This window comes from Elephantulus edwardii, unplaced genomic scaffold (genome assembly GCF_000299155.1).
Source record: "Elephantulus edwardii isolate Elephantulus edwardi_28Jun2011 unplaced genomic scaffold, EleEdw1.0 scaffold00075, whole genome shotgun sequence".
Classification (NCBI taxonomy): domain Eukaryota; kingdom Metazoa; phylum Chordata; class Mammalia; order Macroscelidea; family Macroscelididae; genus Elephantulus; species Elephantulus edwardii.
Genome location: NW_006399825.1, coordinates 14,471,843 through 14,481,949, shown reverse-complemented (window position 1 = coordinate 14,481,949; position 10,107 = coordinate 14,471,843).

The window sequence follows — 10,107 nt, the reverse complement described above, 5'->3', positions numbered from 1 at the left end:
CAAAGAAGGGTGACCCAACAGAGTGTGGAAACTATAGAACAATCTCACTGATTTCACATGCAAGCAAGATTCTACCGAAGATAATCCAAAAACAACTGGAACAACACATCAGCAGAGAACTGCCAGAAGTCCAGGCGGGATTTGGAAGGGATTGTGGTACTAGGGATATTGTAGCTAATGTTAGATGAATCTTAGTTGAAAGCAGGGAGTACTAGCGGAATGTCTATCTGTGTTTCATTGACTGTGCAAAGGCATTTGACTGTGTGGATCATAACAAACTGTGGCTGACTCTGAGAAGAATGGGAATCCCAGAACACTTGATCATGCTAATGAGAAACCTATACTTGGACCAAGAGGTATTCGTCAGAACAGAGCAAGGAAACACTGCATGGTTCAAAATTGGGAAGGGTGGACCCAGGGATGCATCCTGTCTCCATACCTTTTTAACTTGTTTGCAGAACAGATTATCCGGAAGGCTGGGCTCTATGAGGAGAAATGTGGGATCAAGATTGGTGGAAGATCTATCAACAATCTGCAATATGCAAATGATACAACCCTGCTTGCTGAAACTGAGGAGGACCTGAAGCGCTTGCTGCAGAGGGTCAAGGACTGCAACCTCCAATATGGATTGAGGCTCAATGCCAACAAGACAAAGATTCTCACCACTGGACCAATTGGTAGCATCAGGATGGATGGTGAAGAGATTGAGATTGTTCACAGCATTAGTTTGCTCGGCTCCACAGTCAACACTCTCGGCACCAGCAGCCAGGAAATTAGAAGACATATTGCCATGGGAAAGTCTGCTGTTAGGGACCTCTCTAAAGTACTGAAGAGCAATGGTGTCTCTGGAGATTAAGGTGCGTCTGTTACAGGCCATGGTCTTTGCTATCACTTGTTATGTATCAGAGAGTTGGAAAATTACTAAGGAGGATAGAAGGAGAATTGATGCCTTTGAGCTGTGGTACTGGAGAAGAGTGTTGAATGTACCATGGACTGCTGGGAAAAGAAACGGATTCATCCTGGAAAGGGTAAATTGGGCTGCTCCTTGGAGGCAAGGATTCTAAGGCTCCGTCTAACATACTTTGGACATGTTGCAAGGAGGGACAGGTCCTTGAAGAGGGACATCATGCTTGGGAGGGTGGAGGGACAGCGCAGAAGGAGAAGGCCCCCTATGAGGTGGATTGATTCAGTGACTGGGGTAATCGGGATGGGTGTGTCAGAGACAGTGTGATTGGCACAAGACAGAGCAGAGTTCAGGGATGTTGTACATAGGGTCGCTATGAGTCGCAAGCGACTCGATGGCACATAACAACAACAACAAGGAGGAAATGGAACACATAAATATTGACATACTAGGCATTGGTGAGATGAGATGGACTGGGATGGGGCATTTTGAATTAGATGATTTTATATGATATACTACTCTGGAGATGAAAATGTGAGGAAAAATGGGGTTGCTTTCATAGTTAGAAAAGCTATTTCTAGATCCATATTGAAGTACAATATTGTGAGTGACAGGATAATATCTATACGCATACAAGGAAGTCCAGTGAATACCACTATCATTCAGATATATGCACCAACAACCAGAGTCAAAGAAGAGGAAATAGAAGATTTCTACCAACTTTTACAGTCGGAGATTGATCAAACATGTAATCAAGATGCATTGATAATAATGGGTGACTGGAATGCGAAATTTGGGAACAGAGAAGAATCAGTAGTCGGAAAACATGGACTCAGAGACAGAAATGGAGCTGGAGATAGAATGATTGAATTTTGCACAATCAATTACATTCATCGCAAACACATTTTTTAAGAGACGTAAACACAGGTTATACACATGGATCTCACCTGATGGTATGCATAGGAATCAGATTGATTACATCTGCGGAAGGAACCGCTGGAGAAGCTCAAGCTCATAGAGTCTAGCTTCATGAATTATTTGCTCAACATATAAATTGAATAGATATGGGGAAAGAATGCAACCCGGATGTCCACCTCTCCTGATTTTAAACCATGCACTGTGGCCTTGTTTCCTTGAGATAACAGTTTCTTGATCTAAATATAGGTTTCTATGAGCACATTTAAGTGTTCCGGGATTCCCATTCTTCTCAATGTTAACCATAATTTGTTATGATCCACACAATCAAATACCTTTGCATAGTCAAATAAACACAAAAATTCTTGTATTCTCTGCTTTTAGCCAGGATCCATCTGGCATCCGCAATGATCTCTCTGGTGCCACAGCCTCTTCTTTATGTCAGTTGAACTTCTGGCAGTTCCCTGTCAATATACTGTTCTAGCAATTTTGGATGATCTTCAGCAATACTTTGCTTGCATGTGATATTAATGATATTGTTCGAAATTTCCACATTCTGTTGAGGCGTCTTTCTTGGGATGGGAACAAACGTAGACCTCTTCCAGTCTCTATATATTTACGTAGTCTAGACATTCCATATAAGTGAAATTATACAAACGTTGTCTTTTTGTGTCTTATCTATTCACTCAGCATGCTTTTAAAAGTTTATTCCTGTGTGGCATGTATCAGGACTTCATTTCTCTATGACTGAGTAATATTCCAGGTTATGTTTATGCCACATTGTTTATACCTTCACCTGCCGGTGGGCATTTATAGGCTGTGTCCACCTTCTGACTGTTGTGAACAGCACCGTGATGGACTATGACTAGGATGGTGAGTAGAACTGTGATTAATGGACCTGCCTGCATTCCTGCTCTCAAGTCTTTGGGGGAATGCACTTAGGTGGGAGGCAATGCCTTATATTCTCTGCTCTTTCACTGCCCACCTTTTAACCTGCTGCCCCTGTTTGCCTCCAGCAAATTTCTCCTCTTCTGGGTCCTCTGTTCACATCTGCCTGGCCATCCAAGGACTCCCTCTCTGCTGGCTCCGTGGGGCTGCTTCTTCATTCATTTCAGAGTCCATCCTTTGCTGGTGACGTATTGAGGTTTCCAAACAGCCTCCCTGACTCACATATCTTCACGGCTTGGCTAACAAGCTCTGCCTCCCTCCCCTTCCTGTTGGGGGGAGCAGCCAGCAGGACTGCTGGGGAAGTCTGGGTCCTCCAAGAAGGCAGGATGGTAGGAAGCAAGCATGGCTGGTATGTGGACAACCCCTTGCAAGTCGCATGGCTGTGTTTGTGTATCAGTATATACATTTATGAAGAATCCTTTTTGGGGGGAGAGGAAGAAGAACAGAAAGAGGCTTTAGACAGAATAACAAAAGAAGCAGAGTGGACAGCTCCGCAGGGTCCTTCTTTATTGTTCATTTCCAAACAAGATGGCCAAACTCTGTAAAGTCCAGAGGGCCTGTGTCTGGCATGAGTCAGCAACCAGTACAATTTACTGCCAGTTGATTAAATTAGCATTTGTTATAAGCCAGAAAAGGGGAGGGTGGGGGGGTTGGTGTGTGCAGGGATGGGTGGAGAATGAAGAAAATCTTCATGCCTTTTGAATTATTTATGGCCTGGAATTTTACATGCTAAAACCTAACCAGACTTGATAGAGAGAGACGTGAAGGACTCTCTTCCCTTAAAGACACAGAGCACATGCTTGCAGACTCCTTGGAAGATGGGGAGAGAGCTAACTGATAGAGGAGGAAGTGGGACTTCCTGCCTTGGACAATGACCTTGAAAACAGATAGACTGCAAGGAAACTCTCCTTCTATTAGGCACAGTCAGCTTCCTCCGTGACCTTCTGAGCAATGGACATGAGTATGTGAATGCATTTCACTTTGATTTTGCCACGTGGGAACACAGGGTGGTTGTCAATTCAGTGGACAAAGGATAGGTCTCTCCTTCGATCTTCCCCTCTGGCTTCCAGCCAGATGGGAGAGGAACAAAGACAGGAGCCTCTGTGAGCTCCCCCAACTCCTCCTCCTCCCCTCCTCCCTTTCCCCTTCCCCCCTTCTTAACAGTTCAGAGCCTGAAATTCGGAGGCAGACCTCAGACTGCTCTTCCATTTTGAGAAATCACCTCTGGTTTTTGAGGGTGTAAATGAAGTTATTCCTTCTCAGAGGGAGGCCCTCTGTGGCATGAGGATCCAGAGGAGGGAACAAGCCACCTGTGTGTGTGCTCACTGGAGCCTGCAGGTGTGGGGACCCAGGTGTGCATGTGCAGGTGAGCAGGGCATGTAAGACCCCCAGTGTACCTGCCGCTGGGGTACACTTGGCCCTTCTGCTTGCAAACCAGCAGCAAAGCCCTCCTGGGGGGGCCAAAGGAATCTCTCTGTTCAGTGCCCAGGCTGGAGGGAAGCTTTTGTCTGGAGGCTGTTGGTATCATCCTACAGACTTCAGAAGAGATGGTCCTACTTCCCAGCCCCTGGCCCACACCATCCTCTGAGGTTTTCAAGGCACCGCAGCCTTAGGGACAAGGGGTTCTATCCTGAGGCAAACAGAGAGAGGGAGCCAGGGAAAAGAGTGGCTGATGCAGGGAGAAAAAAACAGCGCGTCTGCGGATAACAGGAACTGGAGTCAAACAAAGAACCGGAACACGTGCTTTGGGAAAAGAACCAAAACCCTGAAACCACACACACAAACACAACATAGGGGATTCAGTTATTTCCTTGCCTCATCACAGCTAGTTCAATTTACACATCCTCTAAAAAGATAAAAAATGAGCAGCAGCCAAGTTTGACCCTTCTGCAAGAACAGAAATAAGAATCATTTTTCCAGCCATCACGGTGCCCCACATTGTCACCGAGGTATAAAGGAAGCAAAACAATAGGGTTGCAGGCTTTTTCGATGCAAAGGAGGGAATGGTGACCCCTCACCAACTTATAAAGGAAAACCAAGAGATCACATCTGGACAGGAACCTGCAGTTGTCCCAAAGGGGGATCCTTGTACTCCAGGCCACAGGGAAGGGCTGAATTTCTTTCCAAGCCATTTGATGTCCATTTCTGTTAGCTCTTCAAGGAAGTAAATTGAGGTCATTTTCATAATTTAAGCAAAACCACCCTTTCCACTTGAATTACTGAGATATTTCAGGCAAATGCAGATTTAAGAGAAATTAAATAGCAGAATTTGAGTTTGAGAACTCATTAAAAAGCAGTGAGACTTCCTGTATTGCATCAATTATAAACAATTTGGCGGAAAGAGAGGTTGTCTTTTTCTTCTTCTTTTTTTCTTTTAAAGAAATCATTTGGAAAATTACCTAGGTCGCTGCTTCCTCTTTTCAGATGAGATCTGGACAGGCTGTGTTAAACACAATAACCCCATTAGGATGAGCTTAGATGATAAACCCACCACCCCCGGCCACCTGGAGAAGAAACCAGAAGTCCAAACTTCTGCCCCGGGACTCACATCTCACTAACCGAAACTCTGGGAGTCAGCTCCGCTCTCCTGGCACTGGAATTTCTCCCCCCTCCCTTCACTGAAACGGAGCCAACCCCCTTTGCCACTTGTCTAGTTTATAGGAATGCTCTAAAAATTAATATTCACTGTGAAACCAGGAGAGCCTCCAAGGAGTGATGCTATCTCAGTATGAAGCATTATTGGTTATGTTTTGCCTGCCACTCTGCCACTGATATATTGTTCAGAATCTTTTTAAAAATCTCTCTCATTTTCTGAACCCCCATGACCAATAACGGTGGGTAATAGTCTCCTGGACTAGATTCAAGAAAGGAATATTTTTGCCTGCCCATCAAATTATCCAATAGAGTTTGAACTGGTTCTGATTATTTTAAACACCTCAGTGTGTTTGTATGCTATACAGATGGAACAATTTCATTGTTGCAGTCTCGAGCCTTATAGCCCAGGTTTTCCTTACTGTTTAAATTGGACCGTGGAGGAGAAAGGAGATCAGTGTTTTAAAGAGTGCTGGTGGCCTAGTCTGTAGAGAGATGTACTGCTAGTCAAAAGGCCACTTCTCACTCCTCCTCTGTGACTGATTTCTGTTCATTGCCGTTGAGTTGAAACCTACACGTAGTTGTCCCTCCAGCAGGTTTTCAGAGGCTGTAATCACATAAGAGATTGCCCATCTTTCTACTTTTGAGCAGCTGTTTTTGTTGTTAAGTGTTGTTGAGACAAGTGCAACTCAGAGCAAGCCTAAGAATAACATATGTGAACCCTGTTTTATCCAGTGACACCCTCGCAATCTCTGACACGGTCAATGTCATTGTCGACGTCACTGTGTCAATCTACCTGGTTGTGGGTTTTCTTCTCCTTTGATCCCTCCACCTTCCCAAACATGATGTCTTATTCCAAGGAATAACGTCTCCTAGCAACGTTCCTGAAATGTGTAAGATGAAGCCTCAACATCCTTGTGTCCAAGGAGCACTCTGGCTGCATCTTCTCTAAGATGTATCTATTCTTTTGGCAGTCCAGGAGATAGTTAGCAGTTTTTTTCAAAGGCATCTGTTCTTTTGTCATCCTTAGTCATTGTCCAGCTCTCAGATGCACAGAAAGTGACTGAAAAAAATGGGTACAGTTTGCCCTCAAATTGACATAATTTCTCCTCAATAATTTGGAGGAATCTTTGATGACAGACTTTTCCAGAGCAATACTTCTCCTAATTTCCTGTTAGTTCCAAGTGTATTGATTATGAATCCAAGTAAGATGACGTCATTAGCAGTCTCAATCTTTTCTCCATCTATTGTAATGTTGCCTGTTGGTCTAGTGGGTAGGATGTGTGTGTGTGTAGATACAATATTGAAGGCTGTTGTATTTTATTTTCTTCAGCAAGTGCTTACAGTGCTCCTCACTTTCGGCAAACAAGTTTCCGTCATCTGTATAACAAAGGTTATTGATGAATCTTCCTCCAATTCTAAAGCCGTGTTCTTCTTCATAGAGTCCAGCTTCTTGAATAATCTCAGCCTACAGATTAAGCAGATGTGAAGAACGGATAAAACCCTGATGCACACGTTTCCTAATTTTAAACCATGAAGTATTCCCTTGCTCTGTTCACACAACAGCTTATTGGTCTAGGAATAGGTTTCACGAGAGCACAGTTAAGTGCTCTGGGATTCCTATTCTTTTCAATGATTCAATCTGCTTGTCTTTGGATTGGCAATGCAACTCTTACCCTCCTGTGTGATTTATAGCTTCCAAGAACCTGCTGGAGGGTCTGTTATGACTTGGTTCCAACTTGAGAGCAATGAGCAGCAGTAGTAATATTGTAGTTGTTGCTTTGTGCCATCAACTCTCATATTGTAGTAGTAGTTAATTACAATAAGAGCCCTTTGGTGGCAGAGTTATAGGGAGTTCATTATTAATGCAAAGGTGATTAGAATCCACCAGTTGCTTTAAGGGAGAAAGATGGGCAATTTCATTTCTCACAATCTATAGCCTCAGAAACTCTGAGTTATGACTCAGCTCCAACCTGACAGCAATGAGCTTGAGTTTTGAGTTTGAATCATGGTCAAGAACTACATGATTTTACACAGTGGCTATTTCTAGAATCTATCTCCATCTTTCCCATTTGTAATATTTCACACTGATTCAGACTCTCTGTGTCTGCGGCGTTGAACTGATTTTGTCTCTAGTCTTTCTTGCTAATCCATCCAGCACACTCCTGCTGCGAGTCCATCCAACAAGCTCGCTTGCTATGTTGCTGTCCCCATTGCCCAGAAGGTACAGCCCAGGCTCTCCACGGGGAGGAACATACCTGCACTGCTAAGACCTCAGCCAGTTACTGTGAAGTTGACTCTGACATGTGGCAACTCCATGTGTGTCAGAGTAAGGCATGGATCAATAGGATTTATAATTGGTTCAAAAGTAGGTTGCCAGGCCTTTCTTCTGAAGCACTTTTCAGTTAACAGCCAAGGACTTAACTGCTCACATTGCCTGCACATTCCCTCTGGTGCCTGAGATCCCATCGCTCTTTGTCTTCAGATTCTTCTTTAGCAACAGAAAACTGAGTGTGCTCTTCCTTCGAGCCTTTGCTCTTGCAGTCATCTCTCCCAGGACCATCTCAAAGTGAGCAAGGGAAAACAAAGGCCTTCTCAAGTTCTTTACTCACCCCTCAGCGCCATGTGTTTCTCGTACACTCCTCCAGAGTGACCTGTCCCTCTTCTGAGTTCCGCCCCTGTGACACCAGGCCAGGGCTGCGGCACTGGATTTAGTTTAGTGCGTGAGGTCCCATGGATCTTTATGTCTGTCTGGCCCCCTTGCTCTCAACTGAGCCCTCTGAGAAGAGGGAACCTGTCTTTTTCACCTTAAGCAATATCTGGTTCAACAATAAATCTGGGAAATAACTAAATACATTTTCCTTAAGTAGCTTTTAAGTGTATGCACTGTGCTAGGTTTGGGGAGAACTATTTCTAATGTTTGGCTATTCAAAGGGGAAAAATGATCTAATAAGAACGTCAATGTCTACTTAAGTGAATTCATTATTTTCCTTTGAAAGAACGATCCAGATTTATGCAAATAATTAGCAGTTGGGGGGAAACCCTATGTCAACAGCAGGCCATCTGGCAGTGTGAAGTCATGGCAGGTTGCCTCTTTCTGCTGCCACCAAATTCAGGGCCAAAGGCTTTCGTGTGGTGATAGCCTTGGATATAGAGACCTCCCCCCTTCTCCTGAGTTCTCTGCCTTGTATTTTGTTGCCATGGCAACAACCCACTTTCATCCTGGACTTCCTGCGTGGGAGAGGGGAACCCTTTACTACAATGGCATAAACAATGAGGGTTATTTTTAAAAATTGGTGGACAAAGTTGATCATCAGCATGTAACACTAATTCCACAATCCTGACTTAGAGGTGGGATGGTTTGTCAGGTGTTTTTGGAAAGCACTGAAAATTAGACTAGTTAGAGGGATTTGAGATTTGTAGTATCCTTTGTTTAAATGTCTACATGTGCCTGTGTGCTTGTTGAGATTCTGCTTTTAATGCAAAAATATTTTTGTTCTTTTAAAGAATATAGAAAGTCGGTTTCCAGTCAATCAAGGGCATCAAAGAAAAGAGCAAAATTTCTAAGGCGGCTGTGTGATCTTGCAAGGTGTGGGGAGCTGGGATAAACAAAGCTACTAACACCTGCCCAGCACTGCAACAAATGTTCAAATCTGTTAAGAGATTATGTGGAAATGCAGTAACTAACGTATCATTCAAGTACTTTTCTTGGAATAGAGGCAACACTGAAAACACCAAGAAGAAATTGCCTGTAGGCTTTCTTTTTAAGCACCTTTATGTGTTCAAGTGAGCACATGTAGATACACACTGTAGAAGCCTCGTTCATTGTTGGTGGCTGCAGATGTGATAGAGATTCCACGTCTTCTACGTAAGATGCCTTGGTTTCTCCCGGAGAGCCTAGCCTCAGCTCTTTTATTTCCCCCCAGAGAATTCAGAAGTCTTTTGAATTGGGATGAACTTACCCTACCTAGGCCAATTTCCTGCTGTCTCATATCTCGGCTTCTATTTCTAGACCCAACTTCCATCCCCTGTGATGAGGACCTGACTTGACTTAACAGCAGCTCTAGGCTGCCATTCCTTTTGCAGTAGCAGGAATCTCTGTCTTATGCTTCCTCTCAATGCTTGGGTTCCCCTTTGATCACATACACATGGAAGGGCCACATGCCCAAAGTACATGAGACAGAGCTTCAAAATCCTAGCCTTCAAGGAGAAACTTGGTTTCACCCTCTCTGAGACAGACCTATTTGTTTTCTTGGCATTCCATGGTATGTTCAAGACTGTTCTCCAGCACCACAACTTGAAGGCATTTATTCTTAGTCATTGTCCAGCTCTCTAATGCATAGCAAGTAATTGTGAAGACCATGGCCTGGATCAGATGCACTAGAGTAACGACTGACATCGTGATAACTATAACACCTTGAAGTTAAAAAACAATTAGATTTCCTTTGAATGTTACAGACTTAGGATACAAACAGAAAAATGGATGTGCTTGTGGAAACAAAAATGGTCAGAGCAAGAAGGGAACCCTTTCGGTTTGGGTGTGTGCATGATGTCCAAACATGTTCCTGGTTCCAGGCGCAGCACCTTCCTTTCCTCAAGACATGTTGTGAGGAGAGACCGGTCCTTGGAGAAGGACATCATGCTTGGGAGGGTGGAGGGACGGTGCAGGAGGGGAAGGCTCTCTATGAGGTGGATTGATTCAGTGACTGGGATAATCGGGATGGGAGTGTCAGAGACAGTGCGATTGG